Source organism: Chiloscyllium punctatum, chromosome 33 (assembly GCF_047496795.1).
Source record: "Chiloscyllium punctatum isolate Juve2018m chromosome 33, sChiPun1.3, whole genome shotgun sequence".
NCBI lineage: Eukaryota > Metazoa > Chordata > Chondrichthyes > Orectolobiformes > Hemiscylliidae > Chiloscyllium > Chiloscyllium punctatum.
In genome coordinates this window covers 30,237,311-30,254,892 of record NC_092771.1, presented here as the reverse complement: position 1 = coordinate 30,254,892, position 17,582 = coordinate 30,237,311, and the positions used below count along the sequence as shown (strand labels likewise).

The window sequence follows — 17,582 nt, the reverse complement described above, 5'->3', positions numbered from 1 at the left end:
CTAAATGCAAGGCCTCTTCATATGACCTCCACCTTTTGCTAGCCAAGGGTAAACCTTCAGTGATAAATCAACTCTGCAAACACAATAATACAAGGACTCATCAGAACTCAGCATGTATTGATCCAAGCCAAATGAACATACTGTATATGAATGAACAGCTGTTTTCTGTATAACAGGAACCGCCTTAATTTCCTTTGTGATCATTGCTAACAGTGAATGATGTTCTCTTCACTGTTGTCCCATTATCATCACTGCCATTCTGCTCGATATCAGCAATCTCACCTGCATTATGATAAAGATTCGCTTTTCAGATATGTTGCTCCCCACATATCCGCGCTCAATAATGATGAAAGGCGTAGTTCTCCAGTAAAGCCGACCAAACATAACAACCGTCATAAACAGTTCACAGTTTGCTTTGTCTTCACCCTGGCCAGCTTTTTCCACTAACAACACTATTCTACACATTACTTTGCAAAAGCACTGATTTCGTTCAGAATGTTGTGCAATGATTTCACCCACCCCTCCCCCCCCCCCCCCACCCAGGACATTTAAAAATCGCAAAATTTGTTGCAAGCTGTCGCTGTGTCATGAGGCTTCTTTTTTTGGGTCAGAAATCCTGACTGCTCAGACCATAGTCAGTAATGGCAGCAATGCCAACCAGGTGACTAAAGCACCTCAAGCCATCCCTCAACATAACAGGGTCAACATAACAGCCCTCAACATAACAGGGCAACCTTTAAGCGACAATTGGATAGGTACATGGATGGGTGCTTAAGCTAGGACAAATGTTTGGCACAACATTGTGGGCCGAAGGGCCTGTTCTGTGCTGTATTGTTCTATGTTCTATGTTCTATGTTCTAAGCAAGAGGTCAAGGAAACTGAGGAATATCTTCAAAGTAAGTATCTAGCATGGTGTGACTGTTTATTCAAGTCTGCCTTCAAAGTTTGTTTCTGCCAGGCCATTATGTGATGGCTGGTACAGTGTTGTCCTTATGTGCCGAATACCATTCGATTTTATGAAGTACCCAAATTCCCTGCCAATAAATGACGGCCCGTTATCTGTGACCAACACTTCTGGGTATCCGTCTGTTGTGAAAGATGTGCACAATTTTTCTATTGTTATCCTTATGTTTGACTGGACTCTATGCTGGTCCAACCATTTTGAGTTGGCGTCTACAATGACTAAAAATTGAGCCCATAAAAGGACCTGCATAGTCAATATGTAACCAAGTTCAGGGTTTACTCGGCCATTCCCATGGATGTAGGGGAGCTGCTGGCAATAATTTTTGTTTTGGCTCTCTGGGCACTGCCAAACCAACGCAGCTATGTCTGCATCCAATCTGGCCACTAGACATACATTCTTGCCAGTTTTTTCATTTTAGTGATTCCTGGTGGAGTTCAGCCAGTATCTGGCAGCGACCTTTGCTCAGGACAATCACTCTTGCTCCCCATAACAATATGCCATCCTCCACTGTGAGCTGGCCTCTCCAGGTCCAAAAACGTTTTAATTCTGGTTGTGTCAGCACTTTTATTTCCCCTACCACCACCAGTTGTTTGAGTTTTGACTGGACCATGTCTTTCTGCATCAAAAGTCTGATATTGTCAGCTATGACTGGAAGTGTGTCCAGAAAAAATTAAAACCATTACAGATTCTTCCTACATTGGTAGTAGCAACAGTCTACCTGCCAGTGGGAGGCAATTCAATGCATCCGCATTCACTACTTGTAATTATATTCAATTGGAATTAGGGCCCACCATTGATTTCGGCCTAAAGCTATGGGTGGCATTGCCTTGTCCTCTTTAAGCAGACCTAGTAGGGGTTTGTTGTCCGTTATTATCACAAGTGTTCATCAATAAAGGCATCAGTGGAACTTACTGCCTCCAAATATGACCACAATCTTTCTTTCTTTCTTGAGCTGCGTATACTTATGCCTTGTATTAGCCAAAGTCCTGGATGAATACACTATTAGGCATTCCTCTCCACTGGACCACCTACGAGTTAATACTACCCCGATGCATTACGGGAGGCATCATAGGTCAATACCAGATCTCACCTGAGATCAGAGTACTAACACCTTAGAAGTTGATAGCAGTTTCTTCACTTCACTGAAAGCTAGGACTTGTCTATGTGACCATTTCCCAGGCTTGGAGTTTTATAAAAGTAGTTGCCAAAATGACAGGATGAAGGTCAGGTGATGTATAAACTTTCCATAATAAATTTACAAGCCCAAGAAATGACCTAAGCTCCTGGACAGACGTGGGAGCCAGGGCCAAGAGTGTCGTGCTGGAAAAGCATAGCAGGACAGGCAGCATCCGAGGAACAGGAGAATCGACATTTTGGGCATTTTGGGCTCTTGCCCAAAACATCAATTCTCCTGTTCCTCGGATGCTGCCTGACCTGCTGTGCTTTTCCAGCACCACACTCTCGGCTCTAATCTCCAGCATCTGCAGTCCTCACTTTCACCTGGTGGGAGGCGGAGCACCTTTGATCAACCTCACTTTATCTGCCAACGGATGTAACCTGATCTTGTCAATCCTATAGGTCTCTTGAGGTGTTTGGAACACACATTTGTCCCTTCTTAGATGAATCTGCCTCAGAAAAATATCTGAGGATAATGGCCAAATCCTCCAAGTGTTCCTTATTAGTCTTCCCTGTTATTCGTAAATCATCTAAATAATTGGCGATCCGATGTTAACCTTGCAAAATGTTTTCCATTGATACAAACCCTTATGTAATTGCAAACATTCTTCTGGGAATCCTCATTCTAAATGCAAACGTGGCTCATGTCCAGCTTCATGAAGGACAGCCCCCTTCCAGCTTTGCTTATAAATCCTCTATCTGAAGCACTGGGTATTTATCCAGCTGCGAAAAGCAGTTTACCAATAGTTCTAAATCCCCACAAAGGCAAATTGATAAGTTGTGTTCAAAATCAGTATGACCAATAGTGCCTATTAAGAAAATTGGATTGGTTTGATGATTCCTTCATTTTCTAGTCTTCTGATTTCTGCCTCTACATTTGTCCATAAGGCAAATGGCACCAGGCAGGCCTTGCAGAATCATGGAATTGCTTTCCAATCAACATGCAAGGTGGTCTTGCCTCATTTGATAGTCCCTAGACCTTCCTGGAAGACTTCTGGACATTTACTTAGCACCTCACTCAGCCGCCATTTTCTAATTTAAAAATTGGTGAGCCAATTAGGTGAATCTCACTCAAACAATTTTTCCCCATCAAACTCAGCCCCAAGCCTTTGAATACAATCAATGGTAACTGAAACAGCTGCTTCTCCAAAGAGACCAGAACCAATGTTGTACCTTTGATCTGTAAAGGTTCCATGGTATAGGTTCTTAGCCGAGCTGAGTTCTTGTCAGAGCTGAATGAAAAGGCATCTAGACTCGAAACATTAGCTTGCTTTCTCTCTGTGGATGCTGCCTGGCCTGCTGCGATCTCCAGCAATTTTTTGTTTTGTTTTCAGTTTATTTTAATTGATTCTGATTTGAATGTTGCTGAGCAAGTTAAATGTTCCAACCCAGATATGGGTGGACTTTCCAAGGTGTGCACTCTCCTGGATACTGGCCTATGACTTATTTTATTCAATTAAGTTCTTTTATTCAATTTAGGTCTAGTAGGAGACTTTTACTATCTCAAGTCCGCATACTGGCAGCAAAAGGTTTGCCAGCTGGATCCTGAAGAAAATTTTAAACATTTGGCCGAGGCTTGGCTTGTTTTGGAGTTTTGCTGTGGGCCAATCTTGAGTCCAGAATTTGGTCTGAGTGAGGTTATGTAATTGCCTGCACTCAAGTTGTGTACCTCAAGCTCAGTTGGACTGGTGAGGGTGTCCATCTGCAGCGGAATACCTTGCAACTCCTATGCTCCACTTGTCATATTTTCCAATTAGAAAACCAGTTTGGGCTTCTGCTAACAGGCACCTTTGCATGATTCCATCATTAATCCCACATTTCAAACAGTCTGGCAGCATTGCATTAGAAGATAAACCAAAGTCACATGTCTCTACTAGTCACCTTAAACCTATTCAAAAATCCCAACACGGATTCCCCTAGTTCTTGAATTGCTGAGTAAAATGATAGCATCTTAGAATTAGAAGAGGCTTGGGGTCATAATATTCTCCGACTGAATCCGACAACTCTTGCAAAGTTTTAGTACCTGATGCCTCAGGGAAGGTTAGGCTCCTAACAACCAAGAAAGCTGTGGGTCCACAGCTGTCAGGAGAATTACTTTTTGCTTTTCATCTGCCCCAATGTTATTTGCCTAGAAAAAATATTGCATTCTTTCCATATACTGGGCCCAGAGTTTGGCGGCAGGGTCGAACGAGTCAAGCTTCCCAACTAATGGCATGATGCCAGAAATGCTCATCCCAATTCAAAGACAACATGCTTTACTCTCTTTGCCAGTGAGGTAACTCCAAGAGGCCAATATCCCATCACAAGGTCACTGTTTTTTAACACGTGGAACGTCCTTGACACTGGCACGGCCTCATCAGAGTCAACACTCGGAGTGTCAGAATATTGGACATTCCTCTTTCTATTTGTCAGCCAGGATTCTGTGACTGGACCAAATTAATAGCCCCAGTCAGAGAATTCATATTCTATGAGGTCCAGCTGGCTGACCTCGTTACCATCATATCACAACACCTTCAAAAATCTGAAGAGGAACTGCAAATGAGAACATAAAACATAAATGTGGAAACCTGCTTCCCCCAGGCCACGCAACCTACATGGCCTGGTACATGGTATACTTACTACACAAGTGATTGTGTGGGATACCTGCTGGAAAAGGGAAGGACCTCTTTATAGAGGGTCCTCCATTGGGATCTCTTCCACCTGTATCCGAGCGGGGGATGAAGATGAACATGTAGAGAGTGTGCGGCAGCAGCCCATATAGGAAATGCGACCACACCATTTTGAAGGGGCATAAGGGTCATTTCGGTGAGGTGGAGTAGATGGTGGGCATTGCATCCCACGATATGATCAATTGCATGAAGCCAATGTTGAGTTCTGAACACACAGGGAGTCAGATCGTCTGAGCTCAATGCAGGTACAAACCAACTCAATTCTTTTGTGGTAGTAGGGCCAAGAACTTCATTCATGAGGCTCAGGATGGCTCTGGCTGCATTTCAGCGTTGGGTAATACCCTCTAGCCCAATTGCTCTGGCATTATCCAGCCCGGTCCTCTGCCATCCAGAATATTCCCATCTCTGGACAGGCCAGCAACCCAAGATCTCTCCTCTGCCAGCCAGCAGAACACATACTGAAACAGGAACTCATTCCCGGGCAGCAACGCTCTTATGACAGCCACCACTTCCGCAGTGAAAGTATTCCAGTAAAGAACTCATGCCGAGGAAACAATAAATCATTGCTCCTGGATCAGCTTCTGGAATTACCTCACCGATGGCATTGTGGGTCAGCCCACAGCAGGTGGTCTGCAGCAATTCAAGAAGGCAGCTCACCAATGCTTCTTAAGGGCAACAAGGGATCAACAATAAATACTGGCCAACCAGAAATGCCCTCATCCCACAAATGAACAAAGAAAAACTCACAAGTTCAACCCTTTGGCTAACAGCTGAACACACTGACCAACTGTGCCCGAGAGGTGAACACTAGATATTATTTTCTAAATAACCTGCTCAAACATATTATTGTACACCTCTAGCACAGATGGGATTTGAACCTGGGTTCCCTAGCTCAGGAGGTGGGGACACTACCTCTGTTCCACAAGAGCCCTCAATTTTCCTAGGAGTCTGAGGGCTTATTTAGTTAGCAGTGGTAGAAAAGCTAACCAATTGAAAAACCACCGTCAATTATAAAAGGCCTTCTAATTCACTAATGCTATTTAGGGAAAGGAATCTGCCATCCTTACCTGCTACACTTGACTCCAGACCTAAAGCAACGTGGTTACATTCACTGTGCTCTGGGCAGTTAGGGATGGGAAATAAATTCTGGCCAAATCAGTAGTGCCCATGTTCCATAAATGAATTTAAAATAAATGATGATTGAGTCTTAATGTGAAGAGGAACTTAACAACAAAATAGCAGTAATTGCATGATAACAATAAATACAAGTCACATTGACCAGTTACATGTAATTTCAAAGAGTATAAAGAGCTGGAGATGTCATTTTTATGTCTTACAGGACATCATGTTAGACTGCTGCTTCACCACCCAAAGACTGTTTCACATAATCAGATCAAATAGAGCTTGATGCAGCTTCAACATTAACTCTTTCAGAACCAATAGTTCTGGGGATCCAGGCTCTAATCCTGCCAAGGCAGATGGTGGAATTTAAATTCAGAAAAACAAGCTGGAATTAAGAATCTAATGGTGACTATGAATCCATTGTTGAATGTCATAAAAAACCACTCTGGTTCCTTAATGCCCTTTAGGGAAGGAAACTGCCAACCTCATCTGGTCTGGACTACACATGACTCCAGATCTGCAGCAATGTGGTTGACTCCAGATCATGGGGTCATTTAGGGGAGTGGCCAGTGACACCAAACTATTGAGTGTGCAGCTGCAAAATTGAATTGTATTTACTTTTGAATTTAGCTGGAAGTGATTCAGATCAAGGAAATCCTGATAACTGTTTCCAGAGTTATTGGAAGTGTTGGAGTTGATTAATTGGGGGAAAAGAAAACTGATATTGTTGTGTTCTTGAGCTATTTTCCTAACACAAAGTTTCCACTCACACAGTATTCAAGTAAATGACAGAGATTCAGTTTGTTTGAAAAGTTTGGTCATCAGGCAGAATGATTCCAGAATTTCTTTACCTGTAGTTACAATAGCTGTAGCCCGCAGAGTAGCAGGCAACCCCTCATGACTGCTAGTCACAGGGTCACTGGCTCATTGGCATGCTCAGCCCCTGATATCAGGCCCAAAGTAGATAAATATTATAGAAACTGGAAAGAACCAAGCCTCATATTTAGAACAGAAACAAAAAGAACTGCAGATGCTGGAATCCAAAATAGACAGGCAGGAGACTGGAACAACACAGCAAGCCAGGCATAGGAGGTGGAAAAGTTGATGTTTCAGGTGTAACCCTTCTTCAGGACTGTGGGCTGAGTGTGGGGAGAGCTACAGATAAAGGGATGGTGGGGCAGGGTGGCGAAGTGGGGATAGGTGAAGACAGTTGGAGGTTATAATCTGGTTGGTCAATGGGAGGAATGAGTCTAGTAGGTGGCAAGAAGTAGTGGAAAGAAGGGAGAGGGGCTGGGAAGGTAGTCGGCAGAAGAGATGGGAGGTTATTTGAAATTGGAGAAGTCAATGTTGAGTCCTCTGGGCTGTAGGCTGCCTGGGCAGAAGATGAGGTGTTATTCCTCCAATTGGCAATGTGGTTCATTGTGGCAATAGAGGAGGCCAAAGATTGTCATGTCAGAAAGGGAGTAGGAAGGGGAATTAAAATGGGCGGTGACTGGGAAGTCAGGTCGGCTCCTGTGGGCCTAACTGAAATGCTTGGCGAACCGTTCCCTAAATTTACGTTTGGTCTCCCTGATGTAGAGGAGACTACATCGGGTGCACCTGATGCAGTAAAGTTTGAAAGAGAACCTTTAGAATAGTCAACAATACAGCAATCAAGGTAGCCAGAATTGAATTGAATTGAATTGAATTGATTGTCACGTGTACTGAGGGACAGTGAAAAGCTTTGTGTTGCAAGCAATCCAGGCAGATCACAAAGTTAAGTAGCATAGATAAGTAAATAATAGGTAAACAGCAGCAAAAACAAAAACACAGGTACAGGTGACTGCTAAGAGTTTGTGAGTCCATTCAGTATTCTAACAACAGTATGGTAGAAACTGTTTCGAAACTGGTTGGTGCGTGTATTCAGGCTTCTGTACCTTCTCCCCGATGGTAAAGGTTGTAGAAAAACAGTGCCAGGGTGGGATGGATCTTTGAGAATGCTGGTGGCCTTTCCTCGTCAGTGGGCCTGTAGATGGATTTTATAAATGGGAGTTTGACCTTTGTGATTGTCCGGGCTGAGTTCACCACTCTCTGTAACAGTCTCTGATCTTGAGTGGTACAATTGCCATAACAGGACATCCTAGTCACATTCGTCGTCATGCCAGATTTCCTCAGCTGCCTGAGGAAGAAGAGACATTGTTGGGCCTTTGTAACCAGTGTGTCCACATGAAGAGTCCAAGAAAGCTTGTCGTTGATGACCACTCCAAGGTCTCCATTCATTCCACCTCTGTGCTGTTAATGTGAAGGGGGGCATGAGTAACACCCAGCCGAAAGTCAATAATGAGTTCCTTGCTTTTGCTGGCATTGAGAGCTAGGTTATTTTCAGTGCACCATTTTTCCAGGTCTTCCACTTCCTGTCTGTAGTCTGTTTCATCACCATCTGAGATTCGACCGACTATGATGGTGTCATCAGCGAACTTGTAAATGGCATTAGTCTAGTATTTGGCGACACGGTCATGGGTATACAGTGAGTACAGTAGGGGGCTGAGTATGCACCCCGGGGGGCTCCAGTGTTGAGTGTTAGTGAGGATGAAATATTGTCCCCAGTCTTTACTGATTGTGGCCTGTGGGTCAGGAAACTGAGGATCCAGTTGCAGAGAGTGGGGCTTAGTTCGAGATCACTAAGTTTAGTAACCAGTCTCGGGGGGATAATAGTGTTGAAGGCTAAACTGTAGACAATGAGTAGGATTCTTACATAGCTGTTCCTGTTGTCAAGATGTTCTAGGGAGGAGTGAAGGACAAGTGATATGGAATCTGACGTGGATCTGTTGGTCCGATAGGCAAACTGGAGTGGGTCAAGAGTAGTGGGGAGACTGGAATTGGTTAATGCCATGACCAGCCTTTCAAAGCACTTCATGACCACCGAAATTAAGTTCACTGGGTGGTAGTCACTGGGACATGCTACATGAGCTTTCTTAAGTATAGGGATGATGTTGGCCCTTTTGAAACAGGCAGGGACTGGCCTGCCACAGGGAGAGGTTGAAGATGTCCAAGAAGACCTCTGCTAGTTGATCTACGCATGCTCTGAGTGCACAGCCTGGTACTCTGTCGGGTCCCATCGCTTTCCTTGGATTCACACGAAGGAAAACTGATATGACCTCTGATGCAGTAATTGTTGGGATAGGTTTGTCAGGACTTGTCGGAATCGGTGTTACTTTTCCACTGAAAATTTGCTCAAAGCGAGCGTAGAAGGTGTTGAGACGACCTGTGAGGGATGTGTCATCGAAAGGCATTTGGACAAATACATAGATAGGAAAGGTTTAGGAGCGTTTTTGCCAAGTGCAAAGAATTGGGGTTAGCATTGATGGACATTTTGGTCGGCATGGACCAGGTTGGGCCAAAGGCCCTGTCTCCGAGCTGGAGGCCTCTATGACTCCATAACTGGAGAACAGAATAGATACAATTAGTCCCAGACTTTCTTACAGAAAGAAAACTGAAAAGTGTAAAGGAAAGATTGATTTAGAGTTAGAAAAATAGGAAATCAAATGGAAAAATAAAAAATATTTAAAATGTGATGTTTTAAAATATGGAACATTTTCATACCTAAAAGAATCAGAATCCACAGTTCTCTCTCTGAGAGAGATAAGTTCATCATTATTGTGGTATTAAAGGAATACTGATGCTATTGATTATGAGAGTGGTGTGGCTAATGGGCAGTTAATTTTAAGAACTTAATGGATTTTGACATTAATGAACAGGCTAAGTGTGAGATGTTTGTGTAAAGCAGCAACTTGGCTATTATATTCTTAAGATTCGTAATTCATGTCAGATCTCTTTCTTGTTGTAAGTCACTGGGCGAATTGCACATTAATAATTGTGTGTACTGTTTGTGCCTCTTATTTTCCAGCAATATCCAGCAAATTGTAACCATTGGCAGCGTGAGTTGGAACTTCAAAAAGCCATCTGCATTGCATATTCCATCTATAGATTAAATATAAAAAAGTATTACAAGGCAAGAGATTTTCTACTCACATTGATAGTTAGTGGATCTCTCATTAAATATTCCACTTTTAAATCATATTTGAGACAAGGAAAATCTTTTTCATGCAGCGAGCAGTTAGGTTAGCTTGTTGAGTATGTGGTGGTTATTTGTAAAGGAAGGTGTTCCTGGGTAATAGGGAGAATGGCAGGAGGTGAACTCCTCATTTGGAGATCCAGCACAGACACAATGGGTTGAATGTCCTACTTCAGTGATGTAACAATTCTGTGATTTTTCTCAGTGTTATTTTATGAACACTTGATTATGGTGGCTGCTGTTAGCATTAATATTGTTTTGTTCATTCCAGAGTATATGACTCATTTATGTTTTATAAGCCAGTGTCAGATTCCTGAAGAAAGGCTCGTGCCTGAAACGTCAATTCTCCTGCTCCTTGGATGCTGCCAGACCTGCTGCGCTTTTCCAACAACACAATTTCAAGCCAGTGTCAGAGGCAAGATCTCAACTTTTCATGCAAAATACTCTTTGTCCAAGCTTCTCTAGGAGTTCACTAACAATCAAACTGTGACTGAACCTGTTGGATTTCTCATGTGAAGGACAGAGGCTGGTGACCTGCCTGGAGCAGCTCTCCAGATAATTATTCCCAACATTTGCCAAAGAACTGTAAAGCCTATCATTCCATAAGGAAGTCACACTATAATTCTATTTTGCAGTATTCAACTACAATAAATCAAGATTGCTAAGACTTAGAAAATCTTTTTTCTGATCTGATCCTTTCTTCATCACAATATAATCAGCACAATGAAAAGAAAGACTTCTACAGGATGTCTCAAAATACTTTGCAGCCAATGACTTAAATAGGAATTAGAGGAAATTCTCCATTGGTTGAAATCAAACCTGGCATAAAGGAAGATGTTTGTAGCTATTGGAGGTCAGTCTCTCAGCTCCAGGACATCTCTGCAGGAGTCTATCAGGGCACAACCATCTTTAGCTGCTTCACACTCACCATCCTCCACCTAAGATCAGAAGTGAGGATGTTCACTAATGAATGCACCATGTTCATCAGCATTTGCTACACCTCAAATACTGAAGCAATCCATGTCCAAATGCAATAAGACCAGGACAATACCAGGCTTGGGCTGACAAGTGGAAATAACATTCATACCACACAAGTGCAAGGCAATGACCATCTCCATCTAAAAAGAATATGGCCATCTTCATCCCTTGACATTCAATGGCATCACTATCAGTGAATTCCATACAATTAACATAGGAGCTTACCATGATCAGAAGCTGAAATGGACTAACCATATAAGTACATTGAAAGTAAGAGCATGTCAGAGGCTAGGAATCCTGCAGGGCTTAATTCACTTCCTGAATTCCCAAAACCTGTCCAACATCTTCAAGGCACAAAGCAGGAATGTGATGGAATAATACTTACTTGCCTGGAAGAGTGCAGTTCTAACAGCACTCAAGAAGCTTGACACCTTCCAGAACAGAACAATCCACTTGATCAGCACCACATTCACTCCTTTCAGAACCAAGGCTCAGTGGCATCAGTGTGTATCATCTACAAGCAGCACTTTCAAAATTCACCAATGCTCTTTCGACACAACCTTCCAAACCCACAACTTCTACCATCCAATAAGAGGAAAGCAGCAAAAACGTGGAAAAATCACCACCTGCAAGCTCCCCTCCCAGCCACTCACCATCTTCACTGGAAATATATCCCTGTTTTCTTCTTTGTCACTGGGTAAAAATCGTAGGACTCTCTCCCTACCGTGGATGTCCCTAAACCATATGAACTGCAGCAGTCATGAAGACAGATCACCACCATCTTCTCAAAGGCAATTAGAAATGGACAATAAATACTGGCCCAGTCAGCAACAGCCACATCCTGTGAATGAATGCAAAACGTGTAGTCACTGTTATAATGTAGGAACCATGGCAGCCAATTTGCACACAGCAAGCTCCCAAAAACAGTAATGCAATCATGATCAGCCAATGTTTATGTGCAATGTTGGTTGTTGGATATACATTGATTGGGACATTGGGGGAAATTCCACTGCGCTCTTTTACATAGAACATAGAACATAGAAAAATACAGCGCAGTACAGGCCCTTTGGCCATCGATGTTGCGCCGATCCAAGCCCACCTAACCTACACTAGCCCACTATCCTCCATATGCCTATCCAATGCCTGTTTAAATGCCCATAAAAGAGGGAGAGTCCACCACTGCTACTGGCAGGGCATTCCATGAACTCCCGACTCGCTGAGTAAAGAATCTACCCCTAACATCTCTCCTATACCTACCACCCCTTAATTTAAAGCTATACCCCCTCGTAATAGCTGACTCCATACGTGGAAAAAGGTTCTCATGGTCAACCCTGTCTAAACACCTAATCATCTTGTACACCTCTATCAAGTCACCCCTAAACCTTCTTTTCTCCAATGAAAACAGCCCCAAGTGCCTCAGCCTTTCCTCATACGATCTTCCTACCATGCCAGGCAACATCCTGGTAAACCTCCTCTGCACCCGTTCCAGTGCCTCCACATCCTTCCTACAGTATGGCGACCAAAACTGCACACAATACTCCAGATACGGCCACACCAGAGTCTTATACAACTGTAACATGACCTCAGGACTCCGGAACTCAATTCCTCTACCAATAAAAGCCAGTACGCCATATGCCTTCTTCACTGCACTATTTACCTGGGTGGCAACTTTCAGAGATCTGTGTACATGGACACCAAGATCTCTCTGCTCATCCACACTACCAAGTATCCGACCATTAGCCCAGTACCCCATCTTCTTGTTACTCTTACCAAAGGGAATCACTTCACACTTACCTACATTGAACTCCATTTGCCACCTTTCTGCGCAGCTCTGCAGCTTATCTATATCCCGCTGTAACCTGCCACATCCTTCCTCACTGTCAACAACTCCTCCAACTTTTGTATCATCCGCAAACTTGCTCGCCCAACTTTCTAGCCCCTCCTCCAGATCATTTATAAAAATGACCAACAGCAATGGTCCCAAAACAGATCCTTGCAGAACACTGCTAGTAACTGCACTCCAAGATGAACCTTTACCATCAACTACTACCCTCTGTCTTCTTCCAGCCAGCCAATTCCTAATCCAAACTTCCAACTCACCCTCAATGCCATACCTCCGTATTTTTTACAGTAGCCTACCATGGGGAACCTTATCAAACGCCTTACTAAAATCCATATACATCACATCTACCGCTTTACCCTCGTCCACCACCTTAGTCACCTTCTCAAAGAATTCAATAAGGTTTGTGAGGCACGACCTGCCCTTCACAAAACCATGCTGACTGTCTTTGATCACATTATTCCTATCCAGATGTTCATAAATCCTATCCCTTACAATTCTCTCTAAGACTTTGCCCACAACAGAAGTGAGACTCACTAGCCTATAGTTACTAGGGTTATCCCTACTCCCCTTCTTGAACAAGGGAACCACGTTTGCTATCCTCCAGTCTTCTGGCACTATTCCTGTAGACAACGAGGACATAAAAATCAAGGCCAATGGCTCTGCAAACTCCTCCCTTGCTTTCCAGAGAATCCTAGGATAAATACCATCAGGCCCAGGGGACTTATCTATTTTCACCCTTTCCAGAATTTCCAACACCTCTTCCCTACATACCTCAAAGCCGTCCATTCTAATTAATTGTGACTCAGTATTCACATCGGCAACAATGTCCTGTTCCTGAGTGAATACTGACGAAAAGTATTCATTCAGTGTCTCCCCAATCTCTTCAGCCTCCAAGCACAACTTCCCACTACTATCGTTGACTGGATCTATTCCTACCCTCGTCAGTCTTTTATTCCTGACATACCTATAGAAAGCCTTAGGGTTTTCCCTAATCCTACCAACTAAGGACTTTTCATGTCCCCTCCTTGCTGCTCTTAGCTCTCTCTTCAGATCTTCCTGGTTACCTTATAACTCTCAATCGCCCCAATTGAACCTTCACGCCTCATCTTTACATAGGCCGCCCTCTTCCCTTTAACAAGGGATTCCAATTCCTTATTAAACCACGGCTCCCTCACACGACCCTTTCCTCCCTGCCTGACAGCTACATATTTATCAAGGACACTCAATAGTTGCTCCTTGAACAAGCTCCACATATCAATTGCGCCCTAGCCTTGAAGCCTACTTTTCCAAGCCACGCATCCTAAGTCATGCCTCACCGCATCATAATTTCCCTGCCCCCAGCTATAACTCTTGCCCTGCAGTGCACACTTATCCCTCTCCATCACTAGAGTAAAAGTCACCGAATTGTGGTCACTGTCCCCAAAGTGCTCACCTACCTCCAATTCTAACAACTGGCCTGGTTCATTACCCAGAACCAAATCCAATATGTTTTAAGAATAAAAAATAACCACTGGCCTCTTTAAGAGCAAAAGGGAGCCCAGTGTGGAGTCAAATAATGACAGTATTAGTACTGGCCCACACATCAAGCAGGGAGGATTTCCAGACCTATGGTGATTGTTGGCAAGGTTATAAAGAAGTAGCAAAGTAAATGGGGCAGACTTAACTGTTCGCTGTAATGGCACCACTCAATCTAATAGCTTCAGCTGTTGTAACCTGACCATACAGAGTCCTAAGATGTTAAACCCAGGCTCCAGTTGCTCTCTCTGGTGAATGTAAGAGATCCCTAGCACTATTCCAAAGAAGAGCATGAGAACGTCATGATGTCTTGGATAATGTTTATCCCTCAATCTCAAAACCTGATGGTCATTATTACCTTTTTTTTAGATTAGATTACTTACAGTATGGAAACAGGCCCTTCAGCCCAACAAGTCCACACCAACCTGCCGAAGCGCAACCCACCCAGACACATTCCCCTACATTTATCCATTCACCTAACACTACGGGCAATTTAGCATGGCCAATTCACCTAACCTGCACATTTTTGGATTGTGGGAGGAAACCGGAGCACCCAGAGGAACCCCACGCAGACACGGGGAAAATGTGCAAACTCCACGCAGAGAGTCGCCTGAGATGGGAAATGAACCCGGGTCTCTGGCGCTGTGAGGCAGCAGTGCTAACCAGTGTGCCACGTGCCATTCGTAGACAGCACAACTCAACAATTGTGCTTCTCACATTGTTACTACAATGATTATACTTCAAAAAGCATTCTATCAGCTGTTTTTGAACATCCTTCAAACTTTGAAGAGTTTGAAGGAAAAAAAGACAGAGAAAGAAAGAGAAATTAGGAATGAGAAGGAAAGAATGAAACTGAAAGGGGAAGATGAGGATGGATTAGACATGGCCCAACTCTGACAGACAGAAGCTTTGCACAATTGTTTAATAATAGGTTTATGTTTTACCATTTGGTCAACAAATTGTGGGGCTCTACTAGACCAAGGCCATAATACACAGGTTCACTGGCCAGATAATGTAACTACAGTAAAGGGAGGATACAGAAGTAAACCTCACTGCACAGCAACCAGCAATACCTCTGAACCGGTTGACAGCAACTGTCTCATAGAGAATAAGATGGAGAAATCCATAATAACTGTGGAGATAGGGGTGCCATTGTTCAATTACACTTACAACACAGAAGGAGGTCATTTGGCAATTGTGTCCATACTAGTCAACAAAGATGTGACCACTCTAATACCATTTTTCAGCTCTTGGCCCACAGCCCTGGAGGCTATGGCAATACAAGCAAATATCTAAATATTGCTTAAATGTTATACAAATTTCTGACTTAACTATTCTTTCAGGCAGAAAGTTCCAAATTCTCACCACACTCTGCTTCAAAAACTTTCTCCGCAAATCTCCACGTAGCATTCTACCTTTTACATTAAATCAGTGCCCCGGTTATTGATCCATCTACAAATGGAAAATGTACCTTCCTTTCCACCCAATGCTCTTCATAATCTTGTACACCTCTGTCAGGTCCCTCTCAACCTTCACTGCTTCAAGGGAAACAATACCAGCCTGTTGGATCCGTCATCACAGTTCAGACCCTCCAGCCCAGCAGTATCCTGGTAAATCTCCATTCCATCCTCTCTGCTGCAATCACAAGCTTCCTATAATGCAGTGATCAGAACTGGACACAGTATTCCAGTGTAGACCTGACCAGCATTTTATACAGTTCTGGCATAAGCTTCCCTACTATGGTATTCTATGCCTCAGCTAATAAAACCAAGGATTCCATATGCCTTCTTAATCATATTATATATCTGCCCTGCTACTTTCAAGGATTTCAGGCCACCAACATCCTCCTGATCTTCAGTACTTTCCAGGGTGCTATCTTCAATAATGTAATCCCATGGAGTTACATGCTCCTCTTGAAGAATGTGGGAGGTAAGGGTCACCACTGGCGTCACTCCTCCTTCCGCTTGCAAGTGGTGCACCCAACTCCAGCTGCTCACAGACCGCGTGAGGGAACTGGAGCTGGATGAACTTCGGATCATTTGGGAGGCTGAGGGGGTGATAGAGACGGGTTATAGTGAGATGGTCACACCTAAGTTACAGGATAAAAGTTGCTGGGCAACTGTCAGGAGACAGAAAGAAAATAGACAGACAGTGCGGGGATCCCCTGTGGCTGTTCCCCTCAAAAATACGTATACTTTGGAGTGAAGAAGAATGAGAGGTGACTTGATAGAGATGCACAAGATGATGAAAGGCATTGGGAGAGTGGATAGCCAAAGACGTTTTTCCCAGGGCAGAAATGGCTATGATGAGAGGGCATAATTTTAAAATGATTGGAGGAGGTTTGGGGAGATGTCAGAGGTGGTGGGTGCGTGGACTGTACTGCCAGCGGTGGTAGTAGAGGCAGGTACATTAGGGACACTTAAGCAACTCTTGGATAGGCGCTTGGATGATAGTAAATTGAAGGGTATGTAGGTTAGTTTGATCTTAGAGTAGGATAAAAGGTCAGCACAACATTGAGGACTGAAGGACTATTGTGCTGCGCAGTTCTATCATTCTATGTTCTATGATACAAAAACTCGTGGGGTGGTAAATACAGATAATCTTAGATTACAAAAGGATATCAATGGGCTGGTCAGAGCAGCAGCAAATGGAATTCAATTTAGATAAATGTGAGATAATGCACTTGGGCAGGACAAATAAGCAGATGAACAGTTAGATTCTGAGAAGCACCAAGCATCAAAGGTACCTTGATGTCCTTGTACACTGGTTCATAAGGCACAGATGGATGAAGTGGTTAAAAAGGCATGTGGGATTCTTGCCTCTATTAGTTGATGCCTTGAGTTTAAGAACAGGGAGGTTATAATGGAACTTTACAAAAAATTAGTTTGGCCACAGCTAGAATATTGTGTGCAGATCTGAGATCCACAGTATAGGAGGGCTATGATGATATTGGAGAGGGTGCAGAAGAGATTAACTAGGACGTTGCCTGGACTTTCCAAACAATGGCATTATGCAAGCAATGCTTACCCTAACTCAAAGACGACTTATTGCAAACAAGTTTCCTCGGAACGTGCTTTACTCTTGTCGCCACTGAAATAACTTCACAAAGGCCGATATCCCATCACCATGTCACCCTTTATTATTAAATGGAGAATCCTTGACACTAATCCAGCTTCCTCAGAGCCAGTTTTAAGATTGAACAGGATGTCTGACACTTCTGTTTTTATCTGTCAGCCAGGGTTCTCTGATTGGGCCAGATTT

The 17,582-nt window shown here is 43.5% G+C and overlaps 1 protein-coding gene across 5 annotated transcripts in view; it reads right to left on the bottom strand.

The window, feature by feature from the left end:
- cib2 (calcium and integrin binding family member 2) overlaps positions 1-17,582 on the bottom strand; it is a 239,377-nt gene that overhangs the window by 162,105 nt on the left and 59,690 nt on the right. For 2 of the 5 annotated variants that reach the window (XM_072553294.1, XM_072553296.1), the window contains exon 3: positions 10,805-10,923. The exons of the other annotated variants lie outside the window; for them this stretch is intronic. The gene's annotated coding sequence lies outside the window, so the exon portion shown is untranslated. The remainder of the gene's footprint in view (positions 1-10,804; positions 10,924-17,582) is intronic. 5 annotated transcript variants of the gene reach the window in all.